Source organism: Talpa occidentalis, unplaced genomic scaffold (genome assembly GCF_014898055.3).
Source record: "Talpa occidentalis isolate TD23 unplaced genomic scaffold, MPIMG_talOcc4v2.1 talOcc4.14, whole genome shotgun sequence".
Taxonomy (NCBI): Eukaryota; Metazoa; Chordata; class Mammalia; order Eulipotyphla; family Talpidae; genus Talpa; species Talpa occidentalis.
This window is the reverse complement of record NW_023601433.1, coordinates 19,740,971-19,753,421: the sequence shown is the minus strand read 5'-3', so window position 1 is coordinate 19,753,421 and position 12,451 is coordinate 19,740,971.

Here is a 12,451-nt window from a genome sequence, read left to right as displayed (position 1 = left end):
ACTTTTAAATGTGTTGCCACTTCCTCTGTTATGCTTGCTTTGGAGAGAAGTTGAATTTCTCTAGAAAGGAGAATGGAATCGGCCTTTATTGAGCATCTGATGGAGATTACCTGACCCTGTGCAACAAGTTCATTGCTTTAGTTCTGTGATCTCCATTAATGATGCTATAGAGATATTATTCCTACACTGTAGTTGTGGACCCTGTGGTCCAAAAGGGATGAGTAACTTCTCAGAGATCAAAAAAATAAGCACAAGGGGCAGATATTTTTGGACTCCCAAATTTTCGTATTTTGTTGAAACAGAGGCTTTATAATGATGGTAAATTATAACCCGCTTGGAGGCTGGGGGAGGAAGGAGTTGCGTCCATCCTCAGAACAGGTCTGTGGGTGCTGGGCTTCCTCCTCCATAAGGAAGGAGCTTGGGCTAAAACGAGACAGAAGAAAACTTTCAGGTATCGTAGCATGTGAGGATTCTGTCATTAATATTTAACATGAATTACTTAATAGTTTTAGAATGCCCCTCATCCCAAACATGATTGCTAGTTATAAGAGACTGCAGTTAAAAACAGCCGGTGGTGCAGCGGTTGAGCGCTGGCCTGCAAAGCTGCCAGCAGCCTCCGCAGCGCCAGTTCCATCCCCGGCCTCTGGCGAGTGTCCCACAGGGTGCGCAGATCTCTCCTGCCGCGCCCGCTGCTCCCCTCAGCAGTGTCCTTCATCAGTCTGCCTGTTCTGTTCACCACTCTGGCTCTGGTGAATTCTCTCACCAACCCACACTTCTGACTGTACCTAGTGCTTGTAAAAACAAATAAATCTTAAAAAAAAATAGCCCTTTCGGGCCTCCACAGTGACATGGCGGTTTGAGCACAATGCTGTGAAGCTGTCTACAGCCTCTGAAGTGTGAGTTCAATTCCCACCCGGCCAGGGAGTTACCCACATGGCACGACAGACCTCTCCTATCTCCCTGCTGCTCCCCCCCAGCAGTATTTTCAGTCCATCTGCCTGTTCTCCTCCCCACTCTGTCTCTGGTGAATCTTCTCACCCTGCAACGCCTCTGGCTTGCACCCCAGCTCTTGTATAAAAATAAATCAATCTTTAAAAAAAGCATTTTCTCTAACTGTTTGTCTAACACAGCAGGCTTAATTGCTGCACCTACCAGAGAATGTTCCTGGAGATGTATTCTAGATCTGGTGAGGAGGGGATGCCTCTGTAGTGCCAGCAGTATTTTTCAGGATGAAACTCCCCTTTAAGAGCATTTATTTACTTATGTTGTTTTAGGGGCTCCCCTGTCCTTAAAGACCATCTCTTTTTTTCTTCTTTTCTTACATCCTTGTTCATTTTTGTCTAGCTACTGGTTTCTCCCCCAGGGATTGTCCCCATAATGCTCCCACCACCACAGCAGCTGTGACCCATCACCACAATCCCTTGTGCTCTTCCCTCCCCTCTGTTTAGCCCCCTCCCTCCCTCTCCCTGCTGGATGACTTAGCTCTTGGTCAGCCTGCTAGGGTTGTCTTTTTCTTTACATTTTGTTCAGTTTCTCTGTACTTCCCATCTGATATTTCTTCTCCTGATTTATTGTGCTCAGCATAATCCCTTCCAGCTCCATCCATATCACCAACAGTGGCATGAATTTGTCTGTTTTCTTTGCTGAGTAATATTGCCTTGTGTATCTACACCACACCATTTTGATCCATTCATCTCTTTTGTGGCATTTGAGTTGTTTCCATGTCATGGTTATTGAAAATAGTTCTGCAGTAAACAAGGGAGTTCAGTTTTCCTGGGATGTTTTTGTCCCTTGGGTAGATTCCTAGGAGTGGACTCACTGGATCATGTGTAGAACCATTTTCAGTGTTCTGAGGAAACTCCACACAGACGTCCATAGTGGCTGGACCAGTTTACCTTTCCACCAGCAGAGTAGGATGCTCCCTTTTCTCCACTACTCCTCCAGCATTTGTTGTTTCCGGGTTTGTTTTCTTTTAATGTGGAGCATTCTTACTGGAGTGAGGTGTCAACTCTGCGGTTTTGATTTGCATTTCCTTGATACTAGTGATGCTGAACCTTTTATCTGTGCCTGTTGGCCATTTGCATTTCTTCTTTGGAGAAGAGTCCTTTAACTTCTGCCCATTTTTTGGACTGGATTATTTGTTTTTTTGAGTTGTGTAAGCTCTTTGTAGATCTTTGATATCAGTCCCTCATCTGTCATATGGTTTGCAATTTTTTTTCTCTCATTCAGCAGGGTGTCTCTTTGTTTTGATCATTGTCTCTTGCTGTTCTGAAGATGTTTATGTTTATGGAGCCCCAACTGTTTACATTTTCCTTTGTTTTCTTTGCTTCTGGAGAAGAATCCTCAAAGACATCACTGAGGTTTGTGTCATGGAGTGTTTTACTATGTTCCCTTCTGAGTATTCTATGGTTCCAGGTTCCACATGCAAGTCTTTCATCCACTTGAGTTGGTTTGTGTATAGTGTGAGGTAGTGGTCTAGTTCCATTCTTTTTGATGTTGCAATCCAGTTTCCCCAGCACCATTTATGGACTTTAGATATTGTTGGTGTGCTTGTGGTCCTTTGACATGGATCTGCTCATTTGCAGAGTTTTTTTTTTTTTTCCCTTCCTCAGTTCCTCACTGGTGTCTTAGCACCCAAATAACTGATGGTACTTCTGATCTCGTAGGGTGGAGCCTTCCCGAAGTCAGCCCACGGCTGCACTTCAGCAAAGTGGAGCTCTCTGTTCTGCTGCCACCGTCTTTGTTGTTGACTGTGGACCCTCTTCTGCCCTCAGGATCTGAGCTCTAGGGGGAGACAGAAAATGACAGGGTGCCGTCTGGCAGGACACCGGGATGGCTTTCAACGTGGGGCGAGTTCATTGGAAACACAGGAATTTCATTCTATTCTGTCCTATTTTTCTGGTTTGTGTTTTGGTAAAGGCAATGAACTAGTCAGAGCTAGGATCTTCCCATCAATCACTGTTTCCTTTGCTCATTATGACACGTTCCTACACAATCATGTAGTATTAAATGTATAATAAAATCAGGCTTTTCATTTTGCCTGGTGTTTAAAATATAAATAAATCATATTATGTTCATTTTCTTCTCTAGGCTCTTTCACCCAACAGTACGTGGGCGAGGTGATCCACAGGCTTGGCGGTGGCCAGAGGCTGGTGTTTTCACTGCATAGAGTATTCCACTCAATGTCAAGTAAGTGTCCCTTTCTATGGCACAGGCACGCTGGATCATTCCATTCATATTTTCTATCCAAGCTGGAATAGCACCACCTCATGAACCGTGCACGCCCATTTCTTCAGGGATCACGGTGGCAGTTTATGTATACGGAACTCTTGGACTGCTCCTGGGCTTTTCACTGAGGTTGTTTCCCAGCATTTGTTCCTGTAGATAAATGAAGTGCCAGGGACATCTCCACAAGTACAGATTTTTCCTTTTCCAAAGTCCTTTCCCAAACACTGAACAGCTCTTTCTCAATGGCTGATTCTCAGGCCCCAGCGCCACGGGAGGATGGCAGGGACTGCTCTCAGGAGTGAGGGGAGCCCTGCATCCGTGCTTCCCAGCACCGCTTCATCCTCACCCTTAAGGCTTTGGCGCCATCTGTCCCCCACCGCCAGTCCCGCCCTTCACCCTGGTTCCCACCTCTCCCTGCTGTGCCTCTGGGCGCTCCCTGCTCATGGTAGGCCTTGGGCACTGTGCGTTTTGGGTCCAGGTCCTCTCCTCCGACAGCTGTGGTGGGCTGGGGCCTGGTGGGTGGCGAGGGTGGATTTCAGCTCCCCGGAGCCCTGTTTTTGTCCACTTTGGCCCCGAGCCCTTGGGCAGGGGCAGCTCAGTGCACCCCCACCCTGCCGGCTCCATCCACACTGCTCCCCGTGTTCTTCGGCCTGTCGGGCCACAGGAAGTTCCCTGAAGATGTGGGGGTGTCTTCCCTGCACCCCCATCACCGCTCAGGGCCTGGTGGGCCTGGTGGGAATGTCTGGGCCAGGAAAGGGTTGGGCGGGCAGCACTGCCCCCTGGTTGCTGCGGGCAGTGCTCCGGTAGGAGACAAGGGGCGAAGGGGAAGGCTGAGGGTCTCAGGGCAGCCCCGCTCTAAAGCGGGTAGCTGGACTGTGGTCCTCACCCAACCGCTTCAAGGGGACTCACACTGCAGTCACCCACAGAAGGTTAACAAACATTTATTTACAAGGGAAGGGGAATGAGGAAATGAATGACTCAGGGAGAAAAGGGAGATAAAGTCTTAAATGCGTCCTACCCTTTCCTCCGACCTGGAATCCCAATGACCCTCCGAGACCAAACCTGCCTGGACGAGAGCACGAGCCAAGTCCCCGAGACCCCCTAACAGGGCTGGTTTTATTTACAAACAGGGAAGATGGCCGCTTAACACCACCCTTTGGCGATAATGGGACTTGTAGTTCCCAGTGACTTGACGGAGTGGGGTTGGCGTCCACAAAGCCCATATGGAGTTTGCTCAGGACATCCTTTCCCCCTATAGGGGAAGGAAGGGCACAGAACAGGTTTTCTATGATCCGAGCAGACCAGGTAAAGGGGAGCCCTGGAGCCCTCAGTGGGTTACTCAGGCTTTTATTGAGCATTTACATGTAGTACATCTACCAGATACACGACAGGCAGGGGTGCTGGAGGGGCCAGGAGGCCAAGGCCTCCAAGCCCCCGGCAAGTCTTCACTCTGGCTGGGTTCTCTGGTGTTCTTTCTCCCCTTTTTCTCTCCTGCCTCTCTCCTGCTTCTTCCTCCTGCCTCTGCTTTCCTTGGTGACTATCTCTTTACTCCTCCCATGGCCCACAGAAGTAAACAACACAACAATGTAACAACTGCAGGTACCCTTTAGGCTGGGCAATCCTAATGCTGGGATGGCAGAAAAGCCTGAAAACCGTTTACCCTACCCAATAAGGGGAGGGGTAGCCAAGCGAGGACCTGAGCCCAACACTGCTTCCCTCTTCTGCACGGTGCGAGGATGGTGCCCTCAGCCTGCTGGGGTGGCTGCCCAGGAGCCAGTGAAGGTGTCCCCCCTGCAGCTTTAGCCCCCCCCCGGGAATGGAGGCCCAATCAACACAAGTGGCCCTGGGCACGCAGGACAATTGAGCCAGATCCCAAGGCTGGTGTCCCCTGGGTCCTGCTGCTCTTCAACCCTATTCTGTCATTTCTTTATTTCTCGGTTCTCTCAGAGTCCTCTCCCCATGCACGCTCCCCCAGCAAGTCTCGGGCAATGGCGCACAAACAGGGCCTGAGGGGAGGACAGGCTCCTGCCCCCACAGTGGGGGATACAAGGGCGAAAAAGCCTCAAAGGTTGATAGGCACAGGCCTGAGGCCCGGCTGTGTGGGGAGGACTGGGGGCTCCTGAGGAGCAGATGGGACAAACTGATAGTGAGAAGCCTGAGTCTGTGAAGCTTCTTGGAAGTTTGCTGAGGACCTCCCCTGGTGGTGCGGCACTTGAGCACTGGGCTGCAAAGCTGCCCACAGCCTCTGCAGCACTGGTTCAATCCCCGGCCACAAGGGAGGGTCTCACATGTTGCACAGACATCTCTTGCTATGCCCGCTGCTCCCCTCAGCAGTGTACTTTGTTGGTCTGCCTGTTCTGCTCTCTGCTCTGGCTCTGGTGAATTCTCTCTGGCTTCTGTTCAGGTAATCTAAAAATCGTGATGCTCTTTTACCCTCAGTGTACTTTGCTGAGCCTTGTCAGAGGAAGAGACCTATTCTTAAATCACTCTGAATTTCATGCATTGACGGACTGATGCTGACCGCATAGCTGCCAAAAGACATCAGCATTCAGGGGCGGCTGTGGTCAGAGCACCGGGTTTGGTGCATCACGTAACTCTACTGGGTTTTTCTCCCCTGTGTGGTTGCCATTTCTCCTGAGTGTGGGGAGGGGTCATCTGTACTTTGATGTAGAATTTGCTGTTTGAGCTGCTGTCCAGGGCACCCCAGGACTGACTTCTAACACGAAGGCTTGACCACGATCAACCCTAAAGTGATACACGGGGCCATGTGACTCCTTTGTAATTGCTCTCACTAAACTTACCCTGTTTTCAAAGTCTCAGGATTGTAGGGTGATGACTGGAACCTGTGATTTCTGCCAACAACACTCCACATTTTTGGAGTTTGAATTTTTTTTCCCCTAAGCCTATGGAGAAAAAACTGCAGTTGTGCAAATTATTCCTCCTGGCATAACTAAGAAAACGGCCTGTGTATGCATGTTGTGTTTGTAGGGCCTTTCCTCGTGCCTGTCTTGGCCTCTAAAAGGCTGTCGACATTCTGAACGGAGAAATGTGATAAAACTAGCACAAGTGGTATGTTCCTTAATCCCCTTCCTCCCCGTCAGGTCTGCACCTGGACACCCCACAGCAGCTGACCCCTCACCCCCCCCACCCCCCCCAGCCTGTGACCTAGGCCTTGGGGCCTGCGGACCCATTTTCTGCCACTGTGTTCTGGCATGTGGGTCCCGCTACAAACTCCTGAGCGGCAGGCACCTGTTTTCTCTTGTCCTCGGGGGCCTCTGGCCTTCAATGTCTTCATCACTCTGAGTGCAGTCCCCCCTCCCTGCCCGTGGTCCCCCGTGTTCATCCCCCCTCCCTGGGTCGTCCCTTTTCCAGCCGGGGTCCTTAGGCCATGCTGTTGGCAGGTCTGGGCGCCTCCCCAGTGCGTCTCTCTGCCCAGGCTCCTGCCAGCAGGCCCCCTGTGCTGCCAGGCCAGGCCATCTTTCTCTGGCCCAGAGCTCGGGTGCAGCTGGGGTCGGGCTCCCTCTCTGGGGCCAGCGTCCCCAGCACCATGTAACGGGCGCCTCTCCAGCTCGCTGCCCGTGGGCAGCGGTGGCGGTCCCTCCCCTCCAGGCAGGCGATGCCCTGTGCGTCTGCTGACCCATCTGAGTCCACGAGGTCAGGCTGCCGGTCAATCTATTGCGCCGACAGCGAGGGGCCTTACAAGTCAGCCGGGAACCCTGGCTGGGTGGCCGGGCAGGGCGGACATCAGGGGCGAGGCGGGCCCTGGAGATGCACAGTGGACGCCTGGGATAAGATGGGAGCCAGGCACTCCAGGTGCGGCCTCGGTAACAGCACCGAGGCCTCAAGCAGAGCCCACGGGGCTGGGGCCGGCGCTGACCCGACCTGCGGAGGAGCGCCTGGTCTCCCTCCCTCTTCCCTGCCTCCTCCCTCGCGCCGCGGCGGGGACTGTCCTGCCCTTGAAGGGCCGGGCCTCGCGCCTCAGCAGCCTCCCATGTCCTGCAGTCGGGGTCACCAAGCAGCAAGGCCCGAGGCTTCTGTGCGTTGGGTCTTCCCGAGGCCCGTGGGGATGGGGGGTGAAGACCCCAGCAACGGGGAGCTGGGCGGGACACGGGGTGGGCCGGGCGGCTCCGCCCCATGGAGCCCCCGCGCACTCGGGAGGCCCCGCCTGAACAGTGCCCTCCCGGCCCCCCAGGCGGCGGGGGCCAGTCCTGTCTGGCTCCGGCCGCCCGCCGAGGCCACCTGGCAGCTGGACGGGGCGGCTCAGGCTCGGCCGCGCCAGAGGAAGGCGTCCTGGGTCTCGGACCGGGCTCGTGGAGGGAGACGCGCACCCGCGGGGTCGGTGCGCCTCAGGGAGCAGCAGGAGGCGACCGGCCCGCGGGCTCGCGCTGGCCCGGGCCGAGCAGACAGTCCCCGCGCCCCCGGCAGGAGCCTCGGTCCCGCGGAGCCCTGGCCTCCAGCCGCTCAGGCGGCACTAGCGCTGGAGAGACGAGCAGACTCACCCCGGGTGAGTGGGCGCCGTCCCGGCCCCCAGCGCGTGACACGCGACCCTCTCACGGCTGCCCCACGGCAGCCACTTCAGCCAATGCAGCCCGCGGGGGGTGGGGCTGGGAGAAGCCACCGCGGCCCGCGGGGGGCTGGGAGGAGCCATGGCTTTTCGCTGGGCATTTCGGAAGAGTGTGGATAGGGCAGGCGGGGCCTGTGGGCGCGGCTGGGGCTTGTGGGGCGTGGGGGTGCAGGAGGGGCGTGGGGCGCGGCCAGGGCAGGCTGGGCGTGGGGGTGCAAGAGGGGCATGGGGTGCAGCCGGGGCTGGCGGGGCCCGGGCTGTGAGGGCCTGGCTCCTCCTCCAGGCCATAATTTCCCGACGTGTCACCTTCAGGTTTGCTCTCTGGCCCCCTCAGTCTGAGCTGGGGTGCACCGATGAGGCCCCACCTGGGGGCCGAGCTGGGGATCCCTGCTCTATTCAGCCAGACACCTAGAAGCTCTTGGATTCTGGGGGCGAACAGCAGGGACTCCCCGTCCTCGCCCTTCCCTCCTGGCCCTCCTGGCGGCCTGGCCGGTCCTCCCCGGCGACCTAGGGTGGCAGCAGCGCGGGCGGAACCCACAGCTGGGCATGTGCCCGGGCGACGCCATGGTGCTCCCGCAGGCCTCCAGCATCACGCGCGGTCAGGCGCCCCAGTGCGCCCCGCAGCCCACGGTCCCGCGGTGCAGAGGACAGGGCGGGTCTCCCTGTCGGGGAGGCGTCGGCGCCTGGGTGGTGGCCGGTGGGGGGCGGGGCGCCTCTGGGGCCTGGTTTAGGGGAACCGCACTGGAGCTGCTGGGACCGCGCGGGGTGCTGGGCGTGGGGCCACAGCAGCAGCAACACGCCTGCTCAGCAGAATGCGGTGTGTTGGTGCCCTCAGCAGCTGGACCCTTGATACACGATTCGGGGGTGGACTGTGCTGAGAAACAGAAGTGGAACCACGGATTAGGACCACGGGAGGGGCCACGTGGAGGCTGCCACGCGCACGCAACCCCAACCCCCGCCACTCCCCCGGACCCCCCACTATAAAAAGGCAGGTGGAAATGTAATGTTAAGGCGGTTTCTTTAGGGTGTTCATTCCCCAAGTTCCAGGTTGCAACTGCCTCATTGAAGCACAGTTTAAAGACTCCGCTCCTGGCTCTGCTTTACTAGCATTCGCTGGTGACAGGTCACTGAACCCCAGGCTGCCGGTGCAACCCTCCTTGTGGACTTGTCCTCTACGGCTCTTATGATAGTGAGGTGTGTGCCATGTACACTCAGTTTGCCAAGGGTTTCATCATACATGGATGATGAATGTCAGAGGTTTTCTCAGCCTCAGTTGATAGGACGGCATGGTTTTCACTTTCCTTTTTATCGATTGGGTGAGTTTCATTGATTGATTTCCAGATCCTGAGCCATTCTCGGGTACTGGTTTAAATCCCACTTGGTCATGTTGTGTCATCTTTTCATTGCATTGTTGGATTTGGTTCATTAAGCTTTTATTGAGGATTTCTGCATCTGTGTTTATTAGGTGCACTGTCTCTACTTTTCTTTCTTTGTGTTCATGTTTGCTTTTGGTATTAGTGTCATGTGGACCTCATAAAATCTATCTGGACATATTCCTTCTTTCTCAATTTTTGGAAGAATTTTAGAAATACAGGAATTAGTTCATCTTTGAACATTTTGTAGAACTCACCGGAGAAGTCATTTGGTCCTGGACTTTTGTTTTCTGGGACAATTTGGTGACTTTTTCAATTTCCTTGCTTGTGATTGATTAGTTTGGGTTTTTCTATTTCTTCCCTATATAGTCATGGATAATTCTCTAATATCTAAAATTCTATCCATCTCATTTAGATTGTTGAATTTATACATTTTTTCAAAGAACGAGTTAATGTTCATATTGGTCTTTTAAACTGTCTTTTTCCTTTCTATTTCATTTATTTCTGCTCTGAATTTTATTATTACTTTCCTTCTACTGACTTTTGAAATTTGTTGCTCTTCTTTTTCAAGTTCCTTGAGATTAGACACAAGTTCTTTAGTTTGGCCTCTTTCTTATTTCTTGATGTGGGCCTGTATTGCTATAGAATTCCCTCTTGGTACTGCTTTTGAGGTGTCCCACATATTCTGGAAGGTTGTGTCCTCACTATTATTTATCTTAAATTAAGTTTTGTTTTCTTTCTTGATTTTCTCATTAATCCAGTGACTTCTCAGTAGTGTGTTTTCAGCTCCTTGTATTAGAGACTTTGTTTTCTTTTTGTAGTTGATTTCGAATTCAATATCTTTATGGTCAGAGAAGATACTTGGTATGATTGAATCTCCCAAAATTCATTGACATTTGTTGTGTCACTCAGTATGTGGTCAATCATGAAGAATGATCCTTATACAGGACCTCCCTGGTGGCACAGGTGGTTGAGTGCCGCACGGTGAAGCTGTCTGCAGACTCTGCAGCATGGGTTCAATCCTGGCTGGCCGGTGAGAATCCCACATGGTGCAGCAGACCTCTACTGTCATGCCTGCTGCTCCCCTCAGTAGTGCATTTCGTCGGTCTGCCTGTTCTGTTCCCCGCTTTTGCTCTGGTGAATTCTCTCCCCCTCCCGTAATTCTGACTTTACCCAGTGCTTGTATAAAAAAAAATAAAAAGAATGATCCTCGTACACTTGAGACAAATGTGTATTTGGCTTTTGTCTATGTGTGTGTGGGGGGTGCAGTTCCCTATGTATGTCTATTAATCCCATGTGGTCTATTCCTTTGTTTAGGATAATTGTGTCCTTATATATTTTGTGTCTGATTGTTTTGTCCATTGGTGAGTGTGGGATATTAGAGTCTGCAAGGTCATATGTATTTTCTCCAGTGTCTGTTTTCTGATTAGAAATTAGTTGTCTAATGTATTTTGGTGCTCTTCTGTTGAGTATATATTGATGAATGTTATATCTTCCTGTTGTATTGTTTCTTTAGTCATTATTGTCCATTTCTGCCTCTTGCTACCTTTTAAAGTTGGAAGCCTATTTGATTTCATATCTCTGTCCTAGCTTTACTTAGGGTGTCATTTGCTTGTAGAATATTTTCTTTCCCTTGTCTTTCAGTCTATGTTTATCATTGGGATTTAGGTGTGTTAGCAGCAGAAGGTTGGATTCTGTTTCCAGTTCCAACTTCATACTGTATAGCTTTTATTTTGCCAGTTCAGCACATTGACATTTGATATAGCCGTCATACTTATTTTTTTTGTTTTGTTTTAATTCTATTTAATTGCTTTTTCAGTTTTTGTTCCTCTCTTTCATTTATTTATTTTTATTTTTTAAGATTTATTTATTCATGCATACAAGAACTGGGGTACAGGCCAGATGTGCGGGAGGGTGAGAGGATTCACCAGAGACAGAGTGGGGAACAGAACAGGCAGATCTACTGAAATACACTGCTGAGGGGAGAGCAGGCAAGACAGGAGAGGTCTGCCGCACCATGTGGGTCTCCCTGGCTGGACGGGATTGAAGCCACACTGCAGAGGCTGTGGACTTCTTCACAGCGCTGTACTCAACCGTCTGTGCCACAGGGGAGGCCCCATCTCTTTCATTTAAATAAAAAATTCCTTTTAATACTTCTTGGAGAAGGGGAGGTAAAGACTGCAAACTCCTTGAGATTGTGTTTGTCTGAGAAGGTCTTTATGGAGGGAGTTTTCTTCTTGGCAAATTTTATCTGGGTGTATTTTGAATATGTCACTCCATTCTCTTGTTGCCTACAGTGTTTTTCTGGAGAGTCTGGTGTTAGTCTACTCAGGGTTCCTTTATATCTGTTTCTTTTCCCTTGTCAGCTTAACTATTTTTTTCTTTATCTTGAACTCTGGTAAGTTATACTACTCTGTCTGGCTATAGGTTTCCTTTCCTCTAGTAGCTTGATTTTCTTTCATATTCCTGTATTTGCATGTTCAATTCACTCTTCAAGTTGGGGAAGTGTTATATTATTTCTTTAAATAGTTTTTCATTTCTCTGTTCTCTCTCTCCTGTTATGCCTATCATTTTGATGTTTCTATTCTTTGAATTCTCATTTTTTTCTCTTTTAGTTCTCTTTATCTATTTTGTTCTTTCCCCATTTGCATCTTTGAACTCACTGATTCATTCTTCCATTTGGTTTGTCATTTTTCCTTGGTTTCTCCAGAATTTTTTATCTCCCCCATTGCTCTCTCTACTTTTTGCATTTCTGTTATTTTCTTTTTAGAGTTTTAATTTTGATCTTCTGTTCATTGTGTTTCTCATGCCATTAATTTGCATTTCTAGATTTTCTTAAATATCTAAACTGTTTTTCTGAGTTTCCATTTTATTGTTCCAATTATTTAATTTTCTTATTGTACTTTTAAATTCTGTGTCTGATAGGAAGAAAAACTCTTCCATCTCCTGTGACTTGGCTCTGGATATTAGTTTTCTTTCTGTGGTGCCATTTTCCCCTGAAGACTTGCATGGCCATTTGTATTTTCCTTTCTTCCCATTATATGCTTTTGATTTGCTCTGTTGTAGTGGAACATTTGCTGTGTGAAGGTCTTTGTCTCCCACTGCTATGGCATTTACTGTTTGGTGAGCATGGCAGCTGAGTCCTTGTGGGGTTTAGTTTGATGCTGGGAATTTGCTTTGAGTCTCATTGGGGCCGGGAACTGGGCATGATAGCATATGGGGCTGGGAGGCATGGGGCCTCCCCTAGGGTCAGTTGTATTCCCCAGTCCAAAGATGGAATAAAGAT